The sequence below is a fragment of the Felis catus genome, chromosome D3 (genome assembly GCF_018350175.1).
Source record: "Felis catus isolate Fca126 chromosome D3, F.catus_Fca126_mat1.0, whole genome shotgun sequence".
In the NCBI taxonomy this organism is placed as follows: Eukaryota; Metazoa; Chordata; class Mammalia; order Carnivora; family Felidae; genus Felis; species Felis catus.
This window is the reverse complement of record NC_058379.1, coordinates 25,031,313-25,057,293: the sequence shown is the minus strand read 5'-3', so window position 1 is coordinate 25,057,293 and position 25,981 is coordinate 25,031,313. Positions and strand designations below refer to the sequence as shown.

Sequence of the window (25,981 nt, the reverse complement as noted above, 5' to 3'; positions counted from 1 at the left end):
CCCCACCCCTGCCGCCTCCCCACCCTGACTGTTCCTTCCTGCACAAACACGGGCTTTGTTGGCCAAACAAATCTGGGCGGAGTCCTGGGCTGGGATCCCTTTGCAGAGACACCCCGATCTAAATCATTCCACATTTTTCCCTCCTCCCTGCTGGATCTTGGCAGTCTGGCTCGAACGTGAGCAGCTACATCCTCCCTCGCAGGGCGGGGAGGGGGGTGCAGAGCTCCCCCGCCCCCCCAAGTCTGGAAAAATAAAGTGTTCCTCGGCGTATTTCCTTGCTCTCTCTCTCTCTCTCTCCCTCTCTTTCCTATCATGGCCAACCCCATCACATGTCCCAGGCAATTTTTTTTTTTTAAGGAAAACAAGTCTTTCGAGACAGAGGTGACCCCGGTGGTGATAAGTGACCGAGTTCACCTGAGAGTGTTATCAGCTCTCCATAGCTGCCCGGGCCTCAGATTTCTCATTTCGATGAGGAGGCCGGGGAAATTGGATGCAACCTGACATCCCCCCTCTGATGAGCTTCCTGGAGCCCAGCTCGCAAGGGCAAGTGCAGGGAGGGAGGCGGGGTGCGCTGGGGGGGTACCCTCCCCTCCCCTCTCCTCCCCTCCCCTCCCCTCCCCTCCCCGGGGCTGGCCGTGAAGGATTTTCCCCTGTGACTTTGTTCGCTTCCTCCTCTTCCTGAGGTTTTGTGCCCAGCCCGGACGTCATCCCCTCGCTCAGTTTTAGCCGGGACCTTCCTGGGTGAGGATGAGACGCCCGCTCCAGCCAGCTCAGCCGCCAGAACAATCCGTACGGTGGACCTGCCACTTCTTCTGGGCTCAGAGGCCTTCCATCCATTCCCTCTCTTCAATCTTTCAGCATCACATTTGGGGTCGGCAAAGTCCCGCCATAAGGGGCCAGAGAGGACCTGTTTGCAGCTCTGGTGGCCAGCAGGTCTCCGTCGCAGCCCTGGACAACACATAAATAAACGCGTGACTGTGCTCCAAGGAACCTTATGGACAGACGTGGGCCGTGGGTGGGATTCGGCCCGCGAGCTGTGGTTTGCAAACCCCCCCATGTCTCAGCCGCCTGGCTACTCAAGGTGAAGCCCACGGACCCGCGACATCAGTGAGCCCGGGGAGCCTGTTAGAAACGCAGAATCTCAGGCGCCTCCCTAGACCCCCTGTGTCAGAGCCTTTAACACAGTCCCCTGCAGTGGGTGTGCAGGGGGGGGTGGGGTGCGCGCAGGGGAGCCTGAGAAGGGCCGGCCTGTGCATATGGTGGCTCACTCTCTTTCCCGTAGGAGGCGCCGCGTTGTCTGGCCGATGAGGAAGCCGAGGCTCACAGAGAGGCCAGGTGCCCAAGGTCATGGGCCAGGATTGCGCCAAGTTCAGAGCCTTGACCTCCATGTCCTACGGGCATCAAACGGACACAGGTCTCTCAGAAATCCACACAGATGCCACCTCGGTCTGTATGGGAAGAACCCTCCCCCCCCCCCCCCGCCACCACATCCCCATCTCCGGCCAGGGGGGTGGCTTTTCCCGTCTGCCGGGGAGACGGTGCGGGGAATCTGTCACTTGCCTTGCTCTCTATCTGCCGGGGGCTTCTCTGCTGAGGGGAGGGGGTGCCACAGAAGCCCAGGGCTTGCCCTGTGTCTGGCACCTGCACCCCCCACTCCCCAGCTCCCTGTGTCCCCTCCCATCTTCTCCAGCCCTCGGCCCCTCTCTCTGAGAACCGCAGACGCTCACTGATCCAGACGCTTGAAAACGTGTGGTCAGAGCTGTGGACAAGGGATCCACGGTGCGTCACGCCTTGTCCCCCACCGGCTGGGTGTGGGATCCTCGATTCATTATCAGACCTCCCCTGGGCACACACCATGTGCCAGGCTCCGGGCCAGAAGCGGACGTGAACAAGAGGGCTCAGCGCTAAACCAGAAGGCGGGGGACCGAGGCCTGGCTGGGCGGAGAGGCCAACATCTCAGACCCACGGGGAGCCAGACGAAGGAGGCTGTGGGTAGCATGACTCAAGGAGAGCATTCCTGCACCTCCTGGAAGAGGCGGCTGTGGCACGAGGCGACATTCCAACAGGCAGCAGAGGGGGGAGACACCCTGCAGCATTTGAAGGGCCTGGAATGCCAAGAAGAAAAACCTGAAGGTCTTGGCATGAGCCCGACACCATGTGGGTCTGGGTCGGGGCCCTGCCTCTTGCAAGCTGGACGGCTTTGGGTCACAGTCAGCGCTCAATAAAGAATACTGCTGTTATTGCCGTTATTATTATGACAGTAGTATCACTGTTGTTGACAGTATTCTTCTGCTAGACTAACCACTGCAAGGGAATTGACGCCCCCATGTTTCTGCCAACTCGGAGCAGCTCAGTTTCCCTTATTCTAGAAGGGAAACCAGATCAGAGAAATTACCTGTTCCTTATTTTATCCGTCAGGATGAAGATTGACGGAGAAAGAAGTCAAATAACAGTGGCTTCAACAAGATTGATGGTTCTTTCTCACTGCCATAACAGAAGTCCAGGGGGAGGCAGTCCACTTTCGGTATACAACCTTTTCCTCATGGCCCAATATGGCTGCTTGAGCACCGGCCATCATGTTCACCTTGCGGCCAGCCAGAAGCAAGCAAGGAGGAAGAAGAGGCACAGGGGTACCTACCAGCTGTGTTTCAAACAGGTTTCCTTGCAGCTGTTCTCTGCTTACATCTCAGTGACCAAAACTTAGTCACCCGGCTACACCTAGCTACAAGGGAGGTTGAGAAAGAGAGTCTTTATTTTGGAAGGTCACGAACCCGGTGAAAAATTGGGAGTTTCATTAGTAAGAAAGAACAAACACGTTCAGGGCAAGCAACTCCTGGTCTCCACTCCCCAATATTTTGGGGGTGGTCTCCCAGGGCAGCCTGGGACCCACCTACTGGAGGATTATCTTTGGAGGAACCCAGACCTGGTGAGGAGGCGCCCACACACACTTCCCCATAGTGCTCTGCAGCGTCCCTCCATCCTCAGGCTGCGGACGAGATGAAGGTTCAGAGCAAGGAGTCCCTCCAAGGGGTCATTCAGCTGGCCAGGGACAGCAGGTGGGTTCTGGGAGGCCACGCTCGGACCACTTCCCAACATAGCTCACCTTGAGCTGTTGAGAGTGTGTTCCTTCTCTTTCTGTCTTTCTTGTCTCCACTTTTTGTCTGTTCCTCTGGCTGTTTCTCTCTCCCCTCCACCTACACACACACACACACACACACACACACACACATATATATATATATTCATATACATATGCATATATGTATACATGCATATGCATATGCATGCACATACACACATATACACGTACATGTACATATACATATATATATACATTTACATGTACACATACATATACATATGCGTATACATATACGCATATGTATACACATACATATACACCTACACGTACATATACATATGCATGTACATGTACATATACACATACATATGCACATACATATATGTATACATATACATGAAAATGCATGTGCATGCACATACATACACATATACACACATGCATGCACAGTACATATACATAATACATGTACACGTACACATACACGTATGTATACACGTACACATACGTATACATACACACATACATGTACACGTACACATACACAGACATATACATGTACACGTACAAATACATATATGCATATGCATACACATACACATACATATACACGTACACGCATGTATACACATACACGTACGTATACATGTACACATACATGTACACATACACAGACATATACGTATACATATACGCATATGAACACATGCATATACATGTACACATACATATACATATACGTGTACACACACGCACGCATGTACATATACACACGAACATACATGTACATATACACGTACATGTGTGCATACATATATGTGTATAATTGCATACATGCACATATACAGAAACATGTACATATACATGTACATGTACATATACACACATACATATACACGTATGCATACATATATATACACATACACATACACATACACACGTCTCTCTATGTATAGGTGTCTCTCCCTCTCCCTCCTTTCCTCCTCTCCTCTTGAAAAACAATTCAAAGCTTCACCTCGCCATGGCTTGCCCTTCCCATACAGGGCGCTCAGAATGAGCCCAGGCACCCCTGCTTACCCCTTCCCCAAGCAGGACCCCACCCATGGCCGTGTCCCCCAGTCCCCGCCGAGGAAGCCCTGGTGCCATGTGCTTACGGCAGGGTGACAGGCACGCGGCAGCTTGGTAGTGGGCCAGGACTCTGCTGGAAGATGCTGGGAGCCGGATGTCTCTGAGCCCTGAGGAGCATGTCCGTACCTGCCCCAGGCATCTGGTGCTGTGCCACCCTCCCTGCAGCCATCAGGGCCCTGTGCAGGCAAATGTCTTTAGGACGCCAGCCTAGGGAGAAGGATGGTGGCCCTTGTAGACAGACATCACCGAACTTTGGCAACAGCCTGGTGTGTGCACGCAGATAACACCCCGGCTCACCAGCGAGGAACTAAGGTTTAGGGGCCACCTAGCCAGAGCCACTGGTTTGAACCCCAACAGACAGGAGCAAAGCCAGGATTTGAACCAGGGTGGCTCCAGGGTCCTGACTCTTAAGCAGGGTCCTCCCAGTCTCATCCCGGGGAGTTGCGGGGTCCTTGGATCCCAGCAGAGGCCCCGGGTGATCCTGACAGGGGTGACGGAAGCGGGGTAATTTTTACACACCGAGGCATGCGTGTGGACGCATGGCAGCACACACTCAGGGCACACACGCACGAGCGCGTGCACACACCTGCCCACTCACAGGCACACGCAAAGGCAGGCGTGGGCAGACACGCACGCACGCACAAGGATACCTACGCACGCACACACTATGTTCTTGGCGGGGACACGCCGTCTTTCTGACCGCACTATGGGGCGGGGGACAGTTTCCAACCATTTCTTTCTGTCGCCTGCCCTGCGCTGGGGACTCGGTGGAGGGTGGAGGAGAGCAAAGGGCCCAGAACGAAGTCAGTCCCCGAGATCTGACTCCCTGATCCAACCGGCACTCTTCAGACCCCCATGTGGAGGTTTCTGGAGGTCTTTTGGAGCCATCCGGCTCAGCCTCCACCTTACAGAACCTTCTCCTAAGCACAGCCTATGCGCTTGAATGCCCCTGGGGGTGGGGAGCTCACTACATTCCTGGGCGCCCACCCCGGAGCCAGGCAGTTCACGACATCAGAAGGTTCCTCTCTTGCCAGCCACGTGGCTTGAAACCAGCCGCCTCATCTGACCGTGCCTCAGTTTATACAACCGTGGGCGGGCTTCTCCTACCCACCACCAATCTGGCCTTGGCCACTGTGAGGCTCAAACGCCGTTGGGCACAGACAGCTCTTCCCCAAAGAGGCCAACACGCGATAGTGCTTATTCTTCATCACAGCCTTGTCCAAAGCCAAGAAGCGCTTTCCTGTCTGGAACACGGAGTTCCCACCACACAGAGGGGACAAGCAGGGGAGGGGCAGAGAGAAGGAGAGACAGAATCCCAAGCAGGCTCTGCGCCATCAGCGTGGAGCCCGATGCGGGGCTCGAACTCACAAACCAAGTTCATGACCTGAGCCCAGATCAAGAGTCGGACGCCCAAGCGACTGCGCCAGCCCGGCGCCCCCGTGATTGTCCGTCTCAAACAAACCATTCAATAGACAGGAAAGCAGAGGCCCAGAGAGGGCAAGTCACTTGGCCAAGGTCACACAGCCTGCAAGACCCAGACCGTGCCAACCCATCTCAACCCCCGTTTCAGGGAAAGGAGAGAACTTGATGAATCCACACAGAGTCCCCCGGTACAGGGAACACCCCATCTCTGTCCTTCAACAACATACACCCAGCCCACTGGGTGCTGGGTTAACTCCTCCTTTTGCAAACGATCCCCGGCAGAAAACTCCTCCAGAGACAAGGAAAAATATTTCCCCCAAACCTATTTACTTTTCAAATTTCAGTTGCCATAACAACTCGGCACAACTATTTATGTGAAACCTTCCCCTTCCAAGTCTTGCCGAGCACCACACTCTGTGGAGAGGACAACTCAGCCCTTTCAATAACAACACATTTTTTCAATCAATTTGGGTCTGGGATTTTTTTTTTTCTATAAACACACATAAAATATGTTGTGCAAAACTCTTAAAAGCTAACAGGGAAATGCCGGGTTTTATCGACCTATTCCTCTCTAATTGCCCCCCATAGATGCTCTCTGAAGCATGCTAGTGACAGAAGTGGCCGGCCAGCTCGCTTTTGAAAAAAATTCCTTTGAATTATTTCCATTCCCGGTCATCTGGGGAGCGCCCCAAGTCGGCCGGGGTCCCGATGGAGCCCTGAGCGCTAGCTTCGTCTCAGGCTCTGCCCGTCACAGGCTGCGCGTCCTTGGAAAAGCCGGCGCGGGGCTCGGGCCCAGAAAGGGTCGCATCTGGGCCATCTGGGCCCCCCACCCAAAGTTGGGGAGGAGGGTCCTTAAGGCAAGGGCTCCATCCGAGGCGTCCTGCAGATGTCCTGGGATATGGCAGCTTCAGGTTTGGGATCTTGGAGACGATCCCCCGTCTCAGATTTTCTGTTCCAGGCTCCATGGAAGCCTTCACACGAGCCGTTACCTTGGCCTGGAACTTTCTCCTGGTGCCTCTGCTGCCGTCTTGAAATCCTTCATCATTTTTGAACAAGAGGGCTCGCGTTTTCATGATGCAGCTGGCCCCACAAATTCCACGGCCACTCGGGCCAGACCCTGTTCAGGCACACTGTGTATATCAAATCGTTTCATCCCAGACAAGGAGGGATCGGACGCAGGCATAGCTGTGATCTATGCTGTACAGGCAAGGAAACTGAGTCCCGAGAGGTCAAAGGCCATCACCATCCCTAACAGGCCGTTATGTATTAGGCCCTGTTCCAAGCACTTTTCCTGTCTTTGCTCATCTAATCCTCATGACGACCATGTAAGATGGGAACTAGTACGATCTCTATTTTCCAGAGGCACAGAGAGGTTAGGCAACTTGCTCAAGGTCACACAGCAAGTACGTGGAGGAGCCATGCTTTCCCGAGAGGCCCATTCAACCTCTCCCCTACATGCCTGCAGTACTTTCCTCACTAGGTCCTGGCCTCTGGGCTTACCTCTTCCAGCTCACCCTTAGCATGGTAACCAGAACTATCCATCTCACTTCATCTGGCTTCTAGGCATGCCAGTTTCTGGCTGCAAATCCCCCCATGGCTCCCGATGCTCTCAAGAAGCATCTAATCTCCTTGGCCTGACTATTGAGACCTTCATTGATATGACCGATGCTGCCCTCTACAGCCTCAGCACCCAGCTTGCCCCATGGCATGCCCTGCCCTGCAGACGCCCCGCAGTGAGATCTCCGTATACCCCTGAATTGTCAAGTTGGGGACCACTAGCTCCCTGCACAGATCCCAGCACCCGGGCCCTCTTGAAACCTTGCTGATCTGAACTGAACCGTCCAGCTTAGGCCATGCTGGGCGTCACCCCCGACACTCCCTCTCCTTCACCCGGTTAGCCAGGATGCTAACTCCTCAACCCAGCTCCTTCCCTCTGTCCCCTGACAGCACTTGAGCAAAGGCCACCTTACTGTTCACACAGACGCCCGCTCGACTCCACCTTCTCCCCAGCTTCTCTGCCTCCAGCCACGCCCCTTCCAGTCGATTCTCCACACTCCAGCTGGAGAAACATTTTCAAAGCACAAACCTGATCACTTCACTCTCTGCTTAACACCCATCATTCTCAAAACGGAATCTAAAAAGCTAACAAGGCCGAGAAGCTTCCATATGTGACTCCGCTGACCTCAGCAGGCAGGTCTCCACACGCCAAGCACCCCAGGCCACCCTGAGTCATTTCCAGTCTCAGCGTCCATAAGCTGTTTCTTCTGGCTTTGCTGCCCCAAGTCCTAATCTACCCACTTCTGCCTCAGCTAACCAGCTGGTCTTCTGGAAACTTTCCTGACTCCTACCCCTCCCCTCAAAGCAAAGTCAGGCTCCCAGAGCCCCCTGCCTTCCCCCATCAAAACATGTATCACACTATTATAAGCACTGGTCCGCATGTCTGTTCCCTGTCCCCACACTGAAGGTGAGCTTCCTGAGAGCAGAGGCCATATTTTGTTCCTTCACGTGCTTTCCATGGTTGGAATATAGAAAGTTCTCAATAAATAGATGAATACTGGATAGGTAGATGTATGGACAGAGGACGGATGAATGGACGGATGGATAGATGGATGGATAGATGGGTGAACGAAAGTATAAATAGATGAAAGAAAACTCCAGCAATCATCTTATAATAGTTAATGTTTGGATGGTAAGGTACTCAAAGCTCTGAGTTTGTAGCAAGCAACCCATGTTTATTGAACTAATGGTTAAGTGGATGTCTCAGGGCAGCTGGTCATCAACTGTCCAGAGCCTCTGTTTTTCCTCTTGCTCGTTCCATTCTCTCCCCCCGCCCCCCTCCTCAGTCTCCCAGCCTTCCATTGCTTCCGGCAGTTGACACGTGACTCAAAGTGGCCCAGTTCCCCAGATCCATGCCTGCGCATTAATTATTGAGTGATATAATCCAAATTTATCTAATGAATTAATAATAGGCCATAGGGGTATTTTAATAATGAAATACTTGGAGTGATGTTTTGATAATTACAGCAGGCTTTCATAATTACACCACGGCTGTGAAAATAAAGTCAAAATCAATTAGATGGTGTGCAATGACACCCCAGGAATGCCCCCTCAAAGCTTCAATGGATATACCCACCAGGGTCAGGACGATCAATTTATCTCTGAGCCAGCTAGGGTCTGGGGGCCGAGATTTTCTCAGGATTGTACAGAGGGGAGAGATTCCAGGGAGGACAAGGGAAGGAATGTCACTGAAATACATCAAATGTTTGAGTCAGAAAATGCCTTACAGGCCAGCAAAACAAGCCTCTGGTCTCACAGATGAGAAGACAGAGGCTCCAAGTGCAACGATGACTCACTAAGTCCTCCTCAAACCCTTAAGAAGCTGGACCACCTCTCTGGACTCCTAGTCCTGTGCTCTCTTGGTCCTAGACCACTCACATGTCCTCCTTCTGCCATGACAAACCCTCCGTGGCCTGGGTGAGTTCTGCCCATGCCTCCTGTCTCAACCCCCACGACCCACCATATGGACAACCAAACCATCTATCGTTCATGGACGTGGACTTCTCCACACCTCTGCACTTGCCTCTGCCTAGGATGCCCTTCCCCATCCCACCCGCAAGCTCTCACGTCTGCGTGTCAAAGTCCTCCCGAAGGGGATGACGTCCCTTCCTCCTTCCCTCGAGCGCCCCCACTATGTGATGACGGCACATCTGTCTGCTCTAAAACACTGGGAGCTCCGTTAAGGTGAGGACAAGTCCTGGGAATTCATTTTCTCTCCTGGGGATGTTCACACGGGGCCTGACAAACAGAAAATGCAAAATACAGGCTCATTCAAGGCCAGATGGTGGAGGGAGAGGGAGAAGAGAGAGGAAAGAAGCGAAATAAGAAAGGTTGGTCCTGGAGTTATTTCCAGGATGGACTTCACCAAGGCCACCAAAAGGACACCTGGGCTTAAAAGTGCTGGCTTAGGGACATCTCACGGAAATTTTAAGCCACAAGAAAAGTACATTAAGGCAAGAGAAATCTTTCAGGGCAACGAATGCTAACAATAGTAGATTCGTAGATTCTGAATCATCATACACCCCCAACACACACAGAGAGAATCAGGAAGTCTGGGCTATTGACCCCAAGGTCCTTGGTAAGATGTGTCCTCAAAAAGGCACTTGAACTTGTCACAGATACTGCCCCAAACGGGTGCCCCATGCCGACCTGACGGGCAGCAGCTGGGGCTGCACCAGGCATGATTATGACGTGTTTCTTCAGACCCTGTGGTGGTCCCACCACTGGTAACCACAGAGCCAAGGTCAAACTGCAGGTGCCAGCCAAGCTTCGCCACCTTTGCACAGTTAGGTGAGGGTCAAGCGTCCTTGTTCCGGCTCTCTTTCCCCCCACTTCCTCCCGGACTCCACTACCAAACAGGATCTGTTGATTTAAGCTCTGCACTTTATCCTGAGAGGCAGCGTAACGCTACAGCTGAAAACACAGACCCTGGAATCAGCCTTTCACGGTTCAAATTCCAGCGCGGTCACTTAGGAGCTACGTGACCTTGGGCAAGCGTCTCAGCCTCTCTGTGCTTAAGGGTGGTTGGAGGAACAACTAATGCGCCAATTTCCTTAAAACCCTGGATTAAGGGAAGTCTCTGTTCTCACCGCCTCTGCGAAGAGCCCCTTGATTGGCAAGGCCCTCCCTGCCTCTCGATGTGGATTGGATGGCACTGGCCCCTCCCACCATTCAGTTGGGCACCTCCCCCACAAGTACCCAATCAGCAGAGTCCATTCATTGGCGAGGCGCGCGTCCTTGACTCAAGCCAACCAATCAGAGCTAAGGAGGGTCATTAGCAGCAAACATTAACCAGGATTCCTGTGATCCTATCGTGGCAGATGTTGATTCCTGGGGTCGAGTCTCGCTGGTGGGCAGAAGAGACAATGAAACTACAGAGTCTGGGATCCCGGGGAAGAGGAGACAGGTGCCCTCCCCCCCCCAAAAGCCGGGTTAGAAGCCTTCTCCCTCGGCACGTGGAACACCCCCTGCTCACTCCTGTTCTAACATGAGATAAACCGAGGATCCTGAGCATAGGCATGGAGCCCGGTTCAAACCCTAATGCCAGTCCTCCCTTCCTGGAGTAGCTGCCCTTCATGGCTTGCCCCCCAGGCTCTCCACCTGGAAAGCAGACCACCGAGGACCTGACTCGGGGAAGGTTCTGGGATTTCAGTGCAGTCAGACGTGCCCGGGGCCTGGCACACGGGAGGGGCTCCGGAAGAGATGCCAGCCACTCTGAGGGTGCCGGGTACCTCCTTCTCTCCTAACGGGCTGTTTCAACGCCTGTGTGCTTCCAGGCTGGGCTCCTAAGGCAGGGCTGGTGTTGATCACCGTGCCCTCAGCCCACTGTGCAAGGCTGGGCACGAAGTGGAAAGGAATGAACGAAGAGGGCGGGGAGCAGGAGGAAGGGAGAGAAGAAAAAGCTCCAGTCTCCTTAAAATACTGAAAGCCCAGCTGCCCCGGTCTCAAAGAGTGCCCGGAATGGGCGACAGAAACCGGCCATACACTTTACAGACACAGAGCTCGGGGAGAGGCTGTGACTTCCCCAGGGTCACACCGCAGAGGGTGGCCCGAACAGGCCCCAGCAGAGAGCTGCCTCCTCCAACCCCCCCACCCCCACAGCCTGTCTCCTGCCACCTGGCCTCCCCCCCCCCCCCCCCCGCAGGCCAACACGTGACACCTCTTCCTGTCTGGAGGAGACGCCACCCCCAAGCCAGGTGCTCCCCTCGGGTGTCTCCTTCCCCCGATGGGCTGGGCCCCTTCAGAAAATATCCTGGGGCCTCCAGGCCGGAAGAAATGAGGTGACTCAGGGCCAGGTGGGGGGAGGAAGGGGGGGCAGCTCTGAGAGAAGGAGGCTAGGGGCGCAGGTGGGGGACTTCTTTGTAAGTGAGTCAGGAAAACAAGCTTCTCTCCCAATCACATCAGGAATCTCTTGGCCCCAACTCAAGTATGCAGGACGCGAGCGTTAGTTTCCTGTAACGCTGCAGCACGGGGCTCACGCGATCTAGGTTCTGATCCCGCCTGCCGTGGCCCTCACATTGTGGGGGGACCCGCGTGGCACCCCTCCTCCCCCCCTCCCTGGCTGCTGCTGCTCTCCTGACTGCTCCCACCCTGGGGGTGGGGGGAGCCTCTGTCTTATTTGGGGGCTGAAGGCTGGGGGCAATACACTGGTCATATTACAAGTGAGGAAGTTGAAGCCCCGGCAGGGGAAATGCCTCACCCATAAGAGGCAAAAAGGGGTCACAAATTGGGGCGCCTGGGTGGCTCAGTCGGTTGAGCGTCGGACTTCCGCTCAGGTCATGATCTCGTGGTTTGTGAGTTCGAGCCCTGAGTTCGAGCCCCGCGTCGGGCTCTGTGCTGACAGAGTGGAGCCTGCTTTGCATCTCCCTCTCTCTCTGTCTCCCCACTACTGCTCACACTCTGTCTCTCAAGGATAAATAGACATTAAAAAAATGTTTAAGAGAGAATTTAGGAACATGGGGAACCCCCCGCCCTGGGTGGGAGACCAAGGAGGGCCCCGTGGAGCTGCCCCATAGGAAGTCCCAGAGGAGAGGAAAGGTTGGGGAGGAGGAGTGAGATCTCGGGCAACCAAGCTGAGGCAATGAGACAAGTTACCAGGGGTCAAGGATGGACGGCCTTGGGGAGGATCTCGGCCCCCCTGTCTGGGCTGTCTCCATACCCAAAGCTCCTCCCTGCTGTGGGCCCCCCACCCCGCCTGCCTGTCCCTCAGGATTATGAGTATAGCCCACTGGCCTATCCCTTTCCCTTGGCTCTGTGGTCACAAAACAGCTTGGGCCCCGACATGTCCCTTCCTTCTCTGGACATCAGACCCCTCTCTTCCCGGACAAGCTTTGAGAAAAGCTCCTGCTGAGAGAGAGAAACTCAGAGGCCAGCAGAGCCAACAGACGCGGATGCTGACTCCAGGCCTGGTGGAGACATAAGTAATGACAGAAAGGAGCTTTGTTGGAGAGGTACCCACCCAGCCCCCCAGCTCTCTGGCACATACCTGGAACCATTCGTCCTTTATCTGACCCTCAGAGAGATCCACCTGCCTGGCTGTGCCCTCTCTCCGCTGTGACCAGGAGGGGCTTTGAATTCACAAGCGAGGTTGAAGGCTCCTCAGCAGATCAACAGGGGACAGAGTGCGTGTGGGGTGGTTCTCGGTCCAAAAGTAGCTCGGGCAAAGAAAAACACCTTTGAGAGGCTGTCCCAAAAAACACGTCCACAGAATAAGAGCATTCAAAACAACTTTGCTTGCTTGGGTTGGGCTGTTTTGCTTTGGGTTTCTTTGCAGTTTTATAGAGGGCCAGGCAGGGACGATTCCTCCATTTACGGCAGTTTGCACGGGGTGGGTGGGTTTTCCCTGGATGGGACCACGCCGGCCCCCACCGGACGCCAAGGGGAGGCAAGGGCAATGCTTGAGGTCAGATGCCTTGCGGACCTATGAGGTCCTCTCAACCTGAGTCCAGGGCTGGGTGTGATGGTGAAGGGACACCATGTTCCCAGAGCAACACGGAGGAAGGCAGGCGGGAGCCTGAGAGCCCAGGCACCCTGGAGCGACAGAGGAGGAGGAGGGGAGGAAAAGAGTGGCAGAGGGGTAAACTGAGGCCAGAGGAGGGTACATGACAGCCAGGAATTCAGGTTACCCTTCCTTCCTTCTTTCCTTCCTTCCTCCCTTCCTTCCTCTCTCTCTCTCTCTCTCTCTCTCTCTCTCTCTCTCTCTCTCTCTGTCTTTCTTTCATAGTAATTGATACACTACCACTGTTACTCATTTAAAAGATACAAAAGGATGCATTCTGGAAAGTCTCCCTCCTGGTTGCACAACTCTGGCAGTATTTAAACCCGTGCACTTGTACACTTGAAATCGGTGAATTACACAGTAGGAGAGTTATGTCTCCATAAAGCTGCCGAAGAAAGAAAAAGCCTCCCTCCCGACCTCCCCCCGCCCCCCACACTCTATTTTCCTAACCGAAGTCAGTTAGGCATCCGATTTGGGCTCAGGCCATGATCTCACGGTTCGTGGGTTCGAGCCCCACGTTAGGCTCTGTGCTAACAATTCAGAGCCCGGAGCCTGCTTTGGATTCTGTGTTCTCCCTCTCTCTCTGCCCCTCCCCCTCGCACTCTGTGTCTCAAAAATGAATAAACATTTAAAAAAATTTTTTTAAAGCACCTACTATGTGTCGATCGCGCAGACCTCTATCACGTGTTACACACCTGACATTCAGTGAAGCCCTAATGGTTAAGGCCACTTTCCAGGCCGGGAGGAAAGCTGAGCATCTTAAGACGATCCCCACCCCAAGACCCCCACCAAGTGGGTGACCAGACCACTCTCACAGAGCCCCCCTGCTCCTCTCTTGCACAACTACTGAACCCATCAACCAGCAGAATTGGGGCCTCCTGGGAAATACACACGGATGCCGGGGCCAACAGAGACACGGGACCCAGTTCCCCCCCCTCTGCACCCACCCAACTCCCACTTTTTTCTAGCTCTTCTCTCTTCGTCAGTTTCGCTTTGCTTAGACTCCTTTAGTCTTGTCTCCCTAGAACCTCTCCTCAAGTTTGTTTGGGGTTTTTTTTGTTGTTGTTGTTGTTGTTTTTATGACAGCTTCTTTGGAGAGCTTTTTTAAGAAGCGGTTTTATTGATGATTGCACAAAGAAATAAATGAGAGAGAAGAGACAAATCTCCCGTACAGAAGAACTCCAAATAATTTATGTAGCTACTCTGCCCTCAAGGAAGTGGAGTTCTAACTCCCTAGTCCTTCATGGCAGGCTACGCCAAGTGAGTTGCTTTCAAAGAGTGCCCTGTGCCAAGGGTTCCTCAGCCGGGTGACCAAGGTCCCCAGCATCGGTGATACGTCCTGGTGATAGCCTGTGTCCTTGACACTATGTTTTGAGACCGACACCTCACTGCTGTTGTAGTCTTCGTCCCCAAAAACCCACAGCCCTTGTCTCAGCAGGAGAAGAATCTCGGACAAATCGAAATCAAGAGGCGTTCAGCAAAACACCTGACCCAGTGCTCTTCAAAAGTGTCCGGATCATCAAGGACAGGCCAAGTCTGAGAAACTGTGGCAGCTCAGGAGAGCGGAGGGGGGCACGACGGGGAAATGTAAAGTGGTGTCCTAGGTGGGATCCTGGCAACAGGAAAAGGGTCTTGGGGAAACCCAGTGAAGTTCAAAACAAGTCTGAAGTTTCGCTGCGAATCATGCATCCACATTGGTTCATTCGTTGCCACAAAGGCACCGTGCTAGTGTGAGGTCCTAAAACAGAGAAGGGTGGAGGGTACGCAGGGACTCTTCACTCTGCATTTGCAGCTTTTCTGTACATCCTCGCCTTTTCTAAAACTTAAGGTCTATTTAACAGGAAACAAAAGCAGCTTTGCGGAGATCTGATTCACATAGCAGTCAACACACCCATTTGCGGTGCACCTGCAACAGTTTGTAGCGTTTTTACAGATCCCAGCAGCCATCACCCGAGTCAATTTCCAAACATTTTCACCGCCGGAAAGAAACTCTGTATCCTGTCACTATCACCTCCCTGCCCATCCCTCTACCACTACCTCTAGCCCCTGACCACCACCCACTGTCTGTCTCCATAGGCCTCCCTACTCTGGACATTTGCTATCAACAGAATGATACAATACGTGGTCTTTTGTGGCCTCTTGCAATTAGCATGGTGATTTCGAGGTTCCTCCATGTTGTGGTAGTGCTTTTTCCCTCTTTTTCATGGCCGAACAATATTCCAGCATATGGATAGAGCACAGTTTGGTGTATCCATTCATCCGTTCATGGGCACGCGAGTCATTTCCACCTTTTTGGCGGCTATGAATGATGCCGCCGTGAACATCTGCGTGCATGCTGTTGTGCGGACATGCATTTCACTTTCCTCGGGGAAATATCTGGGAGTGGAATTGCCAGGGGACAGGCCAACCCCAGGTTTGAGAAACAGCTAGACTGCTTTCCAAACTGACTCCACTACTCTGTTCTGATCCTCCCCCAGTGTCCAAACACACCATTGCTGGGACCACGGGCTCACACGTAGGTAGCATCTTGAATCCTCACCGGAACCGGCAAAAGAGTGGGCATGACTACCACCCCGTCTTCCAGATGAGGAAACTGAGGCTCAGAGAGGTAGAGCCACCGGCCCAGGTCCCTCAGCCCGTGTCCCAGGATTCCAAGCTAACTGCCTGGCCCAGAACCACATCACCAGGAGGCTGATGTTTTGGAGCCTGAGAGGAGAAACTCGGGGCGGGGCACCTCTAGCACCAAGGGGACCCTCCCCCCTGGCTGACAGGTGATCCTGGAAGAACATTTACCCCGGGGCTCCATGGCTGATTGGGGAAAGCCCTCAGGGGCTGTAACTGGAGAGGCGGGTCTTGGGGCCCAGGAGGAACAGCACAAAGGGTCCTTTGTCCTGCCCATTGTTTGGACTCGAAGCCCTCCTTGCTGTGCCCCTCAGACCAGCAAGGGGCACACAGGGTCTGCAGAGCAGCTGGGCATTCTCCAGTTTTCCGGGGGCCCCCTGGTGGGGGGGGGGGGCGGAGGACTCACTAGTGGGGGCTGGGAAATACTGGGGGCTTAGTAGATACTCGGTGTCTGGGAAGCCATCCCCCTGGTGTTTTCCCCTAACCTTTTGTTCTTGATTGCAAAGACAGCCGTCACATGCCCCCAAAAAGGCAACGAAACACCCCCCAAGGGTATCTGTATTCAGCCTCCCACCCGGAGCGCACAGCCATGTCGATACTCTTCTGTATCTGTCCAGTTTTTCTCGCTTACGTGTGAAAGCGTGTGCGGGCGCTCGTGTGTTCCTTTTTCCCATTCGCGTGGCAGCTTTCAATATCCACTCTTGATTTTCTTTCACTGTAGGACGCCCCGTGGGATCCTTCCGTATCAGCTCAAGGACAGTGTCTTCCTTCTGCTCAGTGACTGCATGAGAGCTCCCTTTACTCACCTAGTCCGTCCGTGTGTAAGTTGTTCCTGTGTTTCTGCTACTGTAGATGATACCGAGTTGTCTTGCACACAGGTCTTGGCTCACGAGTCTGAGAACATGCTGTGGGTGCCTGCTTGCCTACAGTATCATTGGTTTTGCTTCCCCGTGCAGGGGTGGCCCCGGTGCCACCGGCTCAGCCGCCGGGCTTGGGAGTGCTGTGTGCCCAGGATCTCACCTGCAGAAATGGGACCGTGACCCCAATCTTACAGAAGTAGGGACATTAGAGACATTTAGGGCTGAGGTGCCAGCCCATACGAGCCACAGCCCGAACCCAGCCCCCTCGTGGGCACCCCAAAAGTCGCTCTAGATGGGCAGCCACAAGGCCCCCCACTCCGTTGATTTGGAGAATGTGGCCCCAAAAGGTAAAAGTCTGCAGGCACAGACAGAGGCGTTCCAGGGTTTGGGAGACGCTGCTCGTGACTCTGAGTGATGCCACCTCAAACACTTATTGTCATAAAGGAAGTTATTCAAACACAATCAATTAGGCACCCATATTAGCATATTTTTCATTGTAATACACCCGCAAAGAGGAAATTCTAGAGACTGTTTATGGCTGTTCTGAGCTAATATTTGTTAAAGTGATTAATATGTTTTTCAAATATCTGTGACAGGCATGGCAGGCGTTATTTATCTCCACCGGCAGGAGCCTGAAAGGGTGAGGGCCGGGAGTCACCGAGATGGGGCACCAGGTACGGGCCTCAGGGGCCGCCGGGGACTGTGTCTCCCTCCCTTCCCCCCGCCCCCAAGGCCTTGTGCCTTCCCTTCTCCCCATCTTCCTGGTCCCCTCCAGACCCACGCTTCAAGAGACGCCTGCACCCTCCCTGCTTCCGTTGTTCACCTTCCAGTCCTTGCTTTTAAAGACTCATTAGGAAATACCCAAAGCATTTGGAACCTTCTAGAACAGCACCACCCAAAAGAACCTTCCACGAAAATGGAAACGGCATCTGTATATCTGCACCTGCCCAATTCGGGAGCCACTGGCCACGTGCAGCTCTTGAACCCTCAAAGCGGGGACTGGCGTGGCTGAGGAGCCAATGTTTTAATTGTGTGTACTTTTCAATAGTTTACGTTTAAATGTAAGTAACCACACAGGACTAATGGCTACCGCACGGAAGCCGGCTACCGATTTTTTTTTTTTTTTTGCTTCCGATTTAAGTCATTAAATGTTATGGATCTATTACCCTTTTTCCTCTGCAGAGTTTATCACTGTCTTGAATATTTATGTCTCGGTATTTATCTTCCCCTTTCACAGCTTTATGCTTTTATCCCATGTGGATGAATCCACAAGCAAAATTTTTCACTTTTGAAAACTTTACATGTATGGTGATCCATTCTGTGCATCATTCTCCAACTTGGTTGTTTTGTTTTGTGTTGTTTTGTTTTTTGCTCAGTCTTCTTTTCCCAACTGACACAGCACTGGTTCATTTTCACCAACGTGTAATATTCCACTGTGAGCACACTTCCATTTACTTCTCATCCTTGTATTGAGGAACGTTTGTTACTAACCACACGGTGGTGAACATCTTGGAACGCGTCCCTCTGGGCAACAGCTAACGTTTCTAGAAGATAGTGACTAAATAGCAATGATAAGGTCGGTAAGGTACCTTTAACTGTCTCGGATGCTCCCTAATGGCTCTCCAACATGATTCTGCCAACTTACACTCCCACCTGCTGCAGAGAAAAGCTGCTTCCCCACAGGCTCATTGACACTTGGTATTCTCAAGTTTTAAAATTTCTGTGAAGCAGATGGGTAATATCTTGTGGGTGTTTCCATTTGTATTCCCTGATCACTAGTGAGGTTACGTATCTTTCATGACTATCAGTCATCAGGGTTTTCTGTTTTGAGAACCGTCAGGTTGTACTCACTGCCTATTTTTCCCCTGGATGGTTAGTGTTGTTCTTATTGATTTGTAAGTGCTCTTTACATATTAGGGATTCAAGCCTCACTCAGTTATACGTGTTCAGATATCCTTTTCTAGTTTTTGTCTTCTTGTTTAACTTATTTATAACTTTGGCTGAAAAGAAATTTTAAACTTTAAGGTAGTCAAACCTAGCAATCTTGTTCTTTAGGGTTTATGTTTTTTGTGCTACGATTAAGAAACCTTCCTTTAGCCCAGGATTATAAAAGACGATCTGCATTTCCATCTAGAACTCTAAGATGTTAGCTGTTTGCATTTAGGTCTCTAATGCATCTTGAATCTATCTGTTTGTGTGTATGTGTTCTGTGCGAGTTTGGGATTAAACATAATGTAGTTTATATTAGTTGTCTATGCTGCATGACAAAGTTATTATTTAAAACAACACACATTTATCACCTCATAATTTCTGGGGGTCAGGAGTCTGGGCATAGCTTAGTTGGAGCCTCTGTTTAGTGTGTCCCAATGTTACTACAGTAAAGGTGTTGGGTGGGGCTGGCTTCTCATCAGAGGCTTGACTGGGGAAGGATCCACTTTCAAGGTCCTCAGTTTGTTAACAGAACTCATTTCTCTGCAATTTCTCTAAAATCCATGGAAGCTTTTTTCTTCAAAGCCTAGCAATGGGGAGACAGACAGAGAGAGAGAGAGAGAGAGAGGGCACCTGCTAGCAGGACAGTTTTATACAAAGTAATGCAATTAAGGGTGTGACGCCCCATCCCCTTTGCCACATTCTACTGGTTAGAAATTAAGCCACTGGCCCTGCCCACACTCAAGAGGAAGGGACTACACAGAGGACTGAACATCGGGAGGTGGAATCACGGGGGCCATCTCAAAGACTGTCTGCCGTATTGTCACTTAGATCATCATTTTCTGGTATTCTTTTTTTTTTAAGATTTTATATTTTTAGAGCAGATTAGGCTCACGGCAAAATTTCAAGGAATTCCCCATATAACCCCTGCCCCTTCCCCGCCACACACAGCCTCCTTCATTATCAGAGTGGTCCATTGGTTACAACTGATAAGCCTATACTGCTGACACGTCATTATCACCCAGACACCATAGTTTACCTTCAGCCTCACTCTCGATGTTGCACATTCTGTTGCTTGGGCGAACGTATGATGACGTGTGTCCATCATTATGGTATCGTACGGAGTATTTCCACTGCCCTAAAACTCCTCTGGGCTCCTGCCTGTTCATCCCACCCTCCTCCCAATCCCTGGCAACCACTAAATCTTTGTCCTGTCTCCATAGATCTGTCTTTTCCAGAATGTCATAGAGTCGGAATCGTACAGTAGGTGGCCTTTTCAGATCGGCTTCTTTCGCTTAGTAACATGCACTTAAGGCTTCTCCGTGTGTCTTTATGACTTGATTGCTCGGTTCGGATCAGTGCTGAGCAACACCCACCGGCACCCTTCTGTGGAGGGCTGCTTCTCGGCTGGCGGCTAGTGCCTCCCCCACCGTGTATGAAGTCTCCATAGGCACAGAAGCCTGTTTCTGGGCTCTTCTGTTATTGTTGTCATTCCAGTGGTCCTCCTGCCCCTACCAGCCCTCTAAACACACTCCCGTTTGTGGTCGCCAATGCCTGTCATGCTGTTGTATGTCACGGGGTCTTTCCAGACCTCACCCCCCGGGATGCCTCAGAGCTGTTGGGTAACGTGAGCATCTTCTTCTCTGCTGGTCGTTCCTCCCAGGCCTCCCATCATGGGTCTCCTCTGCCGGGTGACATGGGGGGTCCGGGAGCCGGTGGCCTGTCAGACCCCAACTGGAAGACTCCTGGCCATCTCAGACCCAACACGCCCATGCAGGGCTGTGGCTCTGTCCCACCATGCCCCCCCCCAAAGGCCCCCACCCGCCATCTTCGTCAATCAACGGATGGACCCTTCATCCCCTCACGCCGTCACGTCAGACTGTCAAAGTCCGCCGTGGGTGTGTTGACCTCCCTCCGTCTTCTCAGCTGCCACCCTGCCCAGGCCACTGTCACCTCTTGTTTGAGTGTCTTTAGTAGGCTCCCGACTTCCACTCCTGCCCTCTACAGCCAATTCTTCACACGGCGGTCAGAGTAATATTTTCGAAAACATAAATCATTTCCCGTCATCCCCCCACTTAAAACCCTTTCCATGGCTTCCCACTGCTCTTGGAATAGGATCCAGATTCCTCAACGTGCCCTCAATCAATAGTGGGCTGTCACCTCCTCTGCAAGTCCATCCATCACCACGCGCCCCCCCCCCACCGCTGCCCCCCCTCGCCAGGCCACGGGGATGATCTGATTATTTCTCTAAGGGGGAGACTCTGGGGGTGGTCCAAGTGGTCCAGGGGGGCGGGTGGGGGGAAGGTGCCAAATTTCCGCTCTGAGTGGCAGGACCTGGGCAGGGCCACAAGCCCCAAGGAGGTCAGGTTAAACAGCACTGTTTACGTTAGCCCTCTGCAAAGTGTGTTTTGGTGGCAGGAGAGAGTTATGAATAAGCTCTTAATTCCAGCGAGGGCGTGGGTCAGCTCTCCGACTGTGGCGTTTATTGACATTCACGTCTGCTCCCTTGCCCAGCGCCCTGAGACCGAGGGGCCCGTCTGTGCCCGGGGCTGGTGGTGGCCCCGGCTCACCTGGACGGGGGCCGGGCCGACCTGACCCAGGGCCTCCTCAGATCGCCACAGGAGCACCGACGTTTCCACTGGCGCCGCTGGGGACCCCAGGGCTGAGCAGAGGGGGACCCCGACCTCAGGCCGAGGAGAGCCCAGAGGCCAGATGTCCCTGCACCCAAGAACCTCGGCCAGGGGGAGGTCGATGGGACTGTTTGAAGATCCGTCACCTGGTCAGGTGGTGTATTTGTGTTCTCACTGGACTGCGGGGATCTTTGGGGCCCCAAGCAGGAGCAAGCTGGGCTCATGGGCCCACTCGCTGTGTGGCTCAAGGCCAGTCGGGTTGCCCTGCTGGGCCTCAGTTTCCCCATCTGCTTTATCGCCCCCTCTGTTCTGGAGACAGAAATGGAAGCACAGTTGAAGGCATCCTACAGCCTCATAGAAGACCGTGGCCTTTCTGAAGAGAAATTTTTGAGAACGCTTTCTCAGATGGACATGGAAAGCGCCGAGAGGGAAATTTAGAGAGCTTTCTTGAAAGGACAAAACCACAGAGCTGGAGAGCAGATCAGGGGTTGCCTGGGGACGGGGACAAGGCGGGGGATGGGCCCACCCATCACGGGGTGGCACGGAAGAGCCCCTCTTTGGTGATGGGGCACTTCTGCATCTTGGTGGCGGGGGTCGTCCTGGGTATGTACGCATGACATCTAGTTGCCCAGAACCGCCCCCCCCACACACACACACAAACACACACACAGGTTCACGTACAAACTGATGGAAACTCAAGAGGGTACGGTGGTCGGGTGAACATCAGGGTTCCCTGATTTTGAGGTTGTCCTAAAGCGTTGGGGGCGTGGCCCCCAGGACCCCGTACTGGCTTTGCGACTTCTTGTGAGTCTAGAATTTCAAAATAAAAAGTTTCAAGACAAAGTTCAGAGAGGGTCATCGATGTGCCCAAGACCACACAGCAAGTCGGGAAGGAAAATGGAATCAGTGGCCAGGGGTCCTGAGAGGCAGGTTCTTTCTACTCTTCCGTAGAAGGATAGGGCGGGACGGACCTTTCAGCAAAATCAAAATCAGTGAGAAACGGATGGGAGCGGGAGAGAGTAACAGTGGAGTACTAACAGTAGTGATAATCATGGCAGCTTCTATCGACTAGAAGCTGACCCCCGTCAGGCAGCCTGGCCGACGGCATCACTTACGTTACTCCTGTGCCTTCCTATGTCCTTCGAGGGCCCCCATTGTACAGATGGGAAACTGAGGCACAATCCCGAGGTCACACAGGTGGAAAAGGGTTAAAAGCTGGACCTACACTTTCGGGCTCCATCTTCCGAGCCGGGTGCCTATCACGGGTCCCATCTCCACTGGCCTTTGCCCAGAGCCAGCATCCCCATTCGAAAGCCTCGAGCCAAATCATGCCAGCCAGGCTGAAACTGGAGCCCAGGCAGGTCTGCTGTCTGAGAGGGGTCCTGGCCGACATGAGGGGGCACCCACAGTGGGGGTACTGACGACCCCGCTTTGGGGTCCTGGGTAGCCGGCTGGGGGACGGATTGGACACTGGGTGGCCCCTCCCACTTCACGTCTGCCAGGAGCCATCCCGATGGAAGTCAGGGCACAAGGAGTGTCCAAATAAATAAAGGACCCGGTAGCCATATGGTGCTAGTAGGAGGCTATAAACACAGGGGGAGCCACAGGAGGAGAGCCCGAGGTCCCAGGTCCTGCCCTCACAGGCTGGGTCCCCGGGCTGAGCACAGCCCTCTCTGGGCCTCAGAAAGCTCTAGAGGACCTTCTCACTCGGATTCCATACCTCCCCCGGGTGGGGAAGTTTCTAGCTCCCGGGTAGCCTGGCCCGTCCATGCAGGTGTGGCCTGGGTGGCCCTCTCCTGCTGGGGACCCTACAGCGGTGGCCCCGCGGCGGCCATAGCACACTGCCACGAGCTGGGGGGCTTACAGCAGCAAACAGTTATTGGCTCACAGCCCTGGACGCCGGGGGTCTGAAGGGAAGGTGTGGGCAGGGCAGTGCTCCCCACAAAGTCTCAGGGACAGATCTTCTCCCGCCTGGTCCAGTGGCTGGTGGACCCGGGCGCTCTTTGGCCCCTGTGAGCCCTCTGTTCTTGCCACAGGGCCTTTGCACACACTGTTTTCCTCAGCCTGGGACACTCCCTCCCCCACTTATCATGGACGCTTGCCTGATCTCCTCAAAGCTGAGATTAACTTCCTGGGAGCTGCCCCTTCAGCCTCCCATGCGGGGTCAAACCCGGCCACAAATCCTATAACACCCAGAGCCTCTCCCTTGTAAAACTTGTCACGGTTTGTGATTTAAGCTTCATCTGTAGGATTGTTTTGATTTGTGTCAGGTGGGCAGGGCTGGCGTCTCCGTCGGGTACATTAGGTACAGTGCCGAGGGCCCTGGCTACCTTTAGAGGCCCACAGACATGTTTTCACTTCCTTTAAAATCAGAAGATAAATATAAATATAATCCAGCCTGGAAAAGGATGCAGCCATAAACATAACTTTTTATGCCTGTCATGGTGGAAAGGGCCCAGGGCAGGTTCCCAGCACCTGGCACAGACCAGGCACATAGGAGGTGCTCCCTGAATGTCTGCAACAAGAGGAAGAAGGGAGCTTGGAGGGTCCTAGCACATCACAGAGGATGGGCTCAGAGATCCGGGTTCAAACCTTGTTCTGTTTTGTTTCTTTTTAATGTTTCTTTTTTTTGTTGTTTTTGGAAGAGAGAGAGAGGGAGAGACGGAGCGTGAGCAGGGAAGGGGCAGAGAAAGAGGGAGACACAGACTCTGAAGCAGGCTCCAGGCTCTGAGCTGTCAGCACAGAGCCCGATGCGGGGCTCGAACGCACAAACCGCGAGATCGTGACCTGAGCCGAAGTCGGACCCTTAACTGACGGAGCCACCCAAGGTGCCCCCAAGTCTGATTCTCTCCTTCACTTGTTCTTGGCCTTGGACAAGTCACCTCTCTTCCCTGGACCTGTCGCCCTATCCACAAACTCAGAAAAACCACCTCTCCTTGATAACATCACACTCGTTCCTTCCGCTCAGGAGACACGCGGCTGTGCAGAACCTGCCCCGGTAGCGGGTCCCATGAGCGTGGGTCATCGCTGCTGTTTCTCGAGTGGACACTGCCCCAGGTGCCACGCTCAGCGTCCATCACACCCTCTCGGTGTTCCCTTGATGGAAAGCAGCTGTCTCTCACAAAAAGGCAGCAGGAAGAAGGTCAACTAGAGCCTGGCACGAGGTTCGTGGGAAAGAAGAGAAGGCAAGACGGACCTCTCTCCAAAACGCCCCAAAGCCCTGATTCATTGTCTGCATTAGGCTGGGCACATAGGAGGGGTGCGGGCAGCAACAAAGCCAGGGTGTGGCGGTGAGAGCCCACGTGTGGTCCTACCCAAACCCCAGGCTCATCCCACCCCTGCTCCTCACTTGCGGTGTGACCCCAGGCAAACCGCTTCGACCTCCGGGCCTCAGTTTCCTCATCTGTGAAATGGGATTGGTATTAGACCTCCCTTGCTGAATGTCTGGGAAAAGCGAATGACGCCCCCGACGGACATGTGCACAGCCAGAGCCCCAGCATGTGCTACAGGGTCAGTCAGAGGGAGGTTGTTTATCTGTTTTAATGAAAAGGAGAAACTCTATTCCACCCCCTATCAGCCAGATCCAAGGACAGTTACACAGCCTGACCTATGACGGGGATGGACATCTCAGTAGGGGCTCAGGAGGGTAACGTAGGAGTATATAAAAAGGAGAAAATAAAGGAGGGAGATGGGAGTGACTCGGGCAGCGAGGACAGGAGGCACCTTAGTTGGGGTGGCCAGGAAAGCCTCAAACTGAGATCTGAGTGACAAGGACCCAGCCCAAGGGCAGAGGGATCCAGCAGAGAAATGGCTCAGTCAAAGTCTCCAGGGTGAAGAAGAGCTGGATGTCTCCAAGGACTAGAAGGAAGGTCAGTGTGACTGCGGCAGAGTGGACAGGGACAAGACTGGTGAGGGCCGAGGTCAGGGAGTTACCCAGTGGCCTGGTCACGAGGCACTTGCAGGCTGGGCCACACTGGGTTCTCTTACCAGTGCTGGGGGGGGGGGGTGGTTTATCAAGAGACCAGGCAAGTCTGAGATCTGCTTCAAGCCCTTTGGTCCTAAGGAGGATAGTCTGGAAGACACCAGAGTGGAAGCTGGGAGGCCAGGGAGGAGCCTCATGCCATAATACAGGTGACAGATGACGGTGCTTGGAAGATTCTGGAAAATATGGTGGAGGGATCTTTGACAGGTGGGTGGGGTTCCATTGCCTGTTGTGTGTAACAAAGCACCCAAAACGTAGTGGCTTAAACGGTAACCCTTTCATTGCTCGTGATTCTGTGGCCCAGCCGGGACAGCTGTCCCTGCTCCACATGGTGTCACAGGGGCCCGCTCATGGGACTGCTTTTCAGCCTGGAGCTGGGCTGGGCTGGAAAGTTCCAGAAGACTCCGCTCACATGCCTGGGGCATCTGAGTCCCCACTAGGCAGCATGTCTCTCCAGCTTCCTTCCACAGCAGCACAGGGATGAAAGTGAGAGCTGTTGGGCCTCTTGAGGCCTAAGCCCGGGACCCCCACAGTCACTTCCACTACATTCTATTGGCAAAAGGAGTCACAAGGCGGAGGCCAGCATCAGGGGCAGGGTCGACGACCCCACCTGCCAACGGGAGAAGCAGCAAGCCTGAGAAGAGCCGTGCGGCCATCATGGCTGCCATGTTGGCCAACAGCTAGTGCAGCTGGGATGTGGATGGATGGGAGGAACGTCCGGGGCCACTCCTAGGGGTCTGGCTGAGCCACTGGGCAGATGGCGGTGCCATT

General features: G+C 53.5%; 3 long non-coding RNA genes across 3 annotated transcripts; 2 read left to right on the top strand and 1 right to left on the bottom strand.

Annotated features, from left to right (window-relative positions):
* The first annotated feature begins 944 nt into the window (after positions 1–944).
* LOC105261049 lies at positions 945–2,240 on the top strand. The gene is made up of 2 exons (XR_002737247.2): positions 945–1,081; positions 1,283–2,240. It is a non-coding gene; the product is annotated as an uncharacterized LOC105261049 (long non-coding RNA).
* A 107-nt stretch (positions 2,241–2,347) lies between these two features.
* LOC123381257 lies at positions 2,348–10,582 on the bottom strand. The gene is made up of 3 exons (XR_006588084.1): positions 8,766–10,582; positions 4,237–8,680; positions 2,348–3,194 (listed from the first exon to the last, which is right to left on the bottom strand). It is a non-coding gene; the product is annotated as an uncharacterized LOC123381257 (long non-coding RNA).
* A 3,223-nt stretch (positions 10,583–13,805) lies between these two features.
* LOC123381278 lies at positions 13,806–17,797 on the top strand. The gene is made up of 3 exons (XR_006588107.1): positions 13,806–15,958; positions 16,531–16,630; positions 17,266–17,797. It is a non-coding gene; the product is annotated as an uncharacterized LOC123381278 (long non-coding RNA).
* The last annotated feature ends 8,184 nt before the right edge of the window (positions 17,798–25,981 follow it).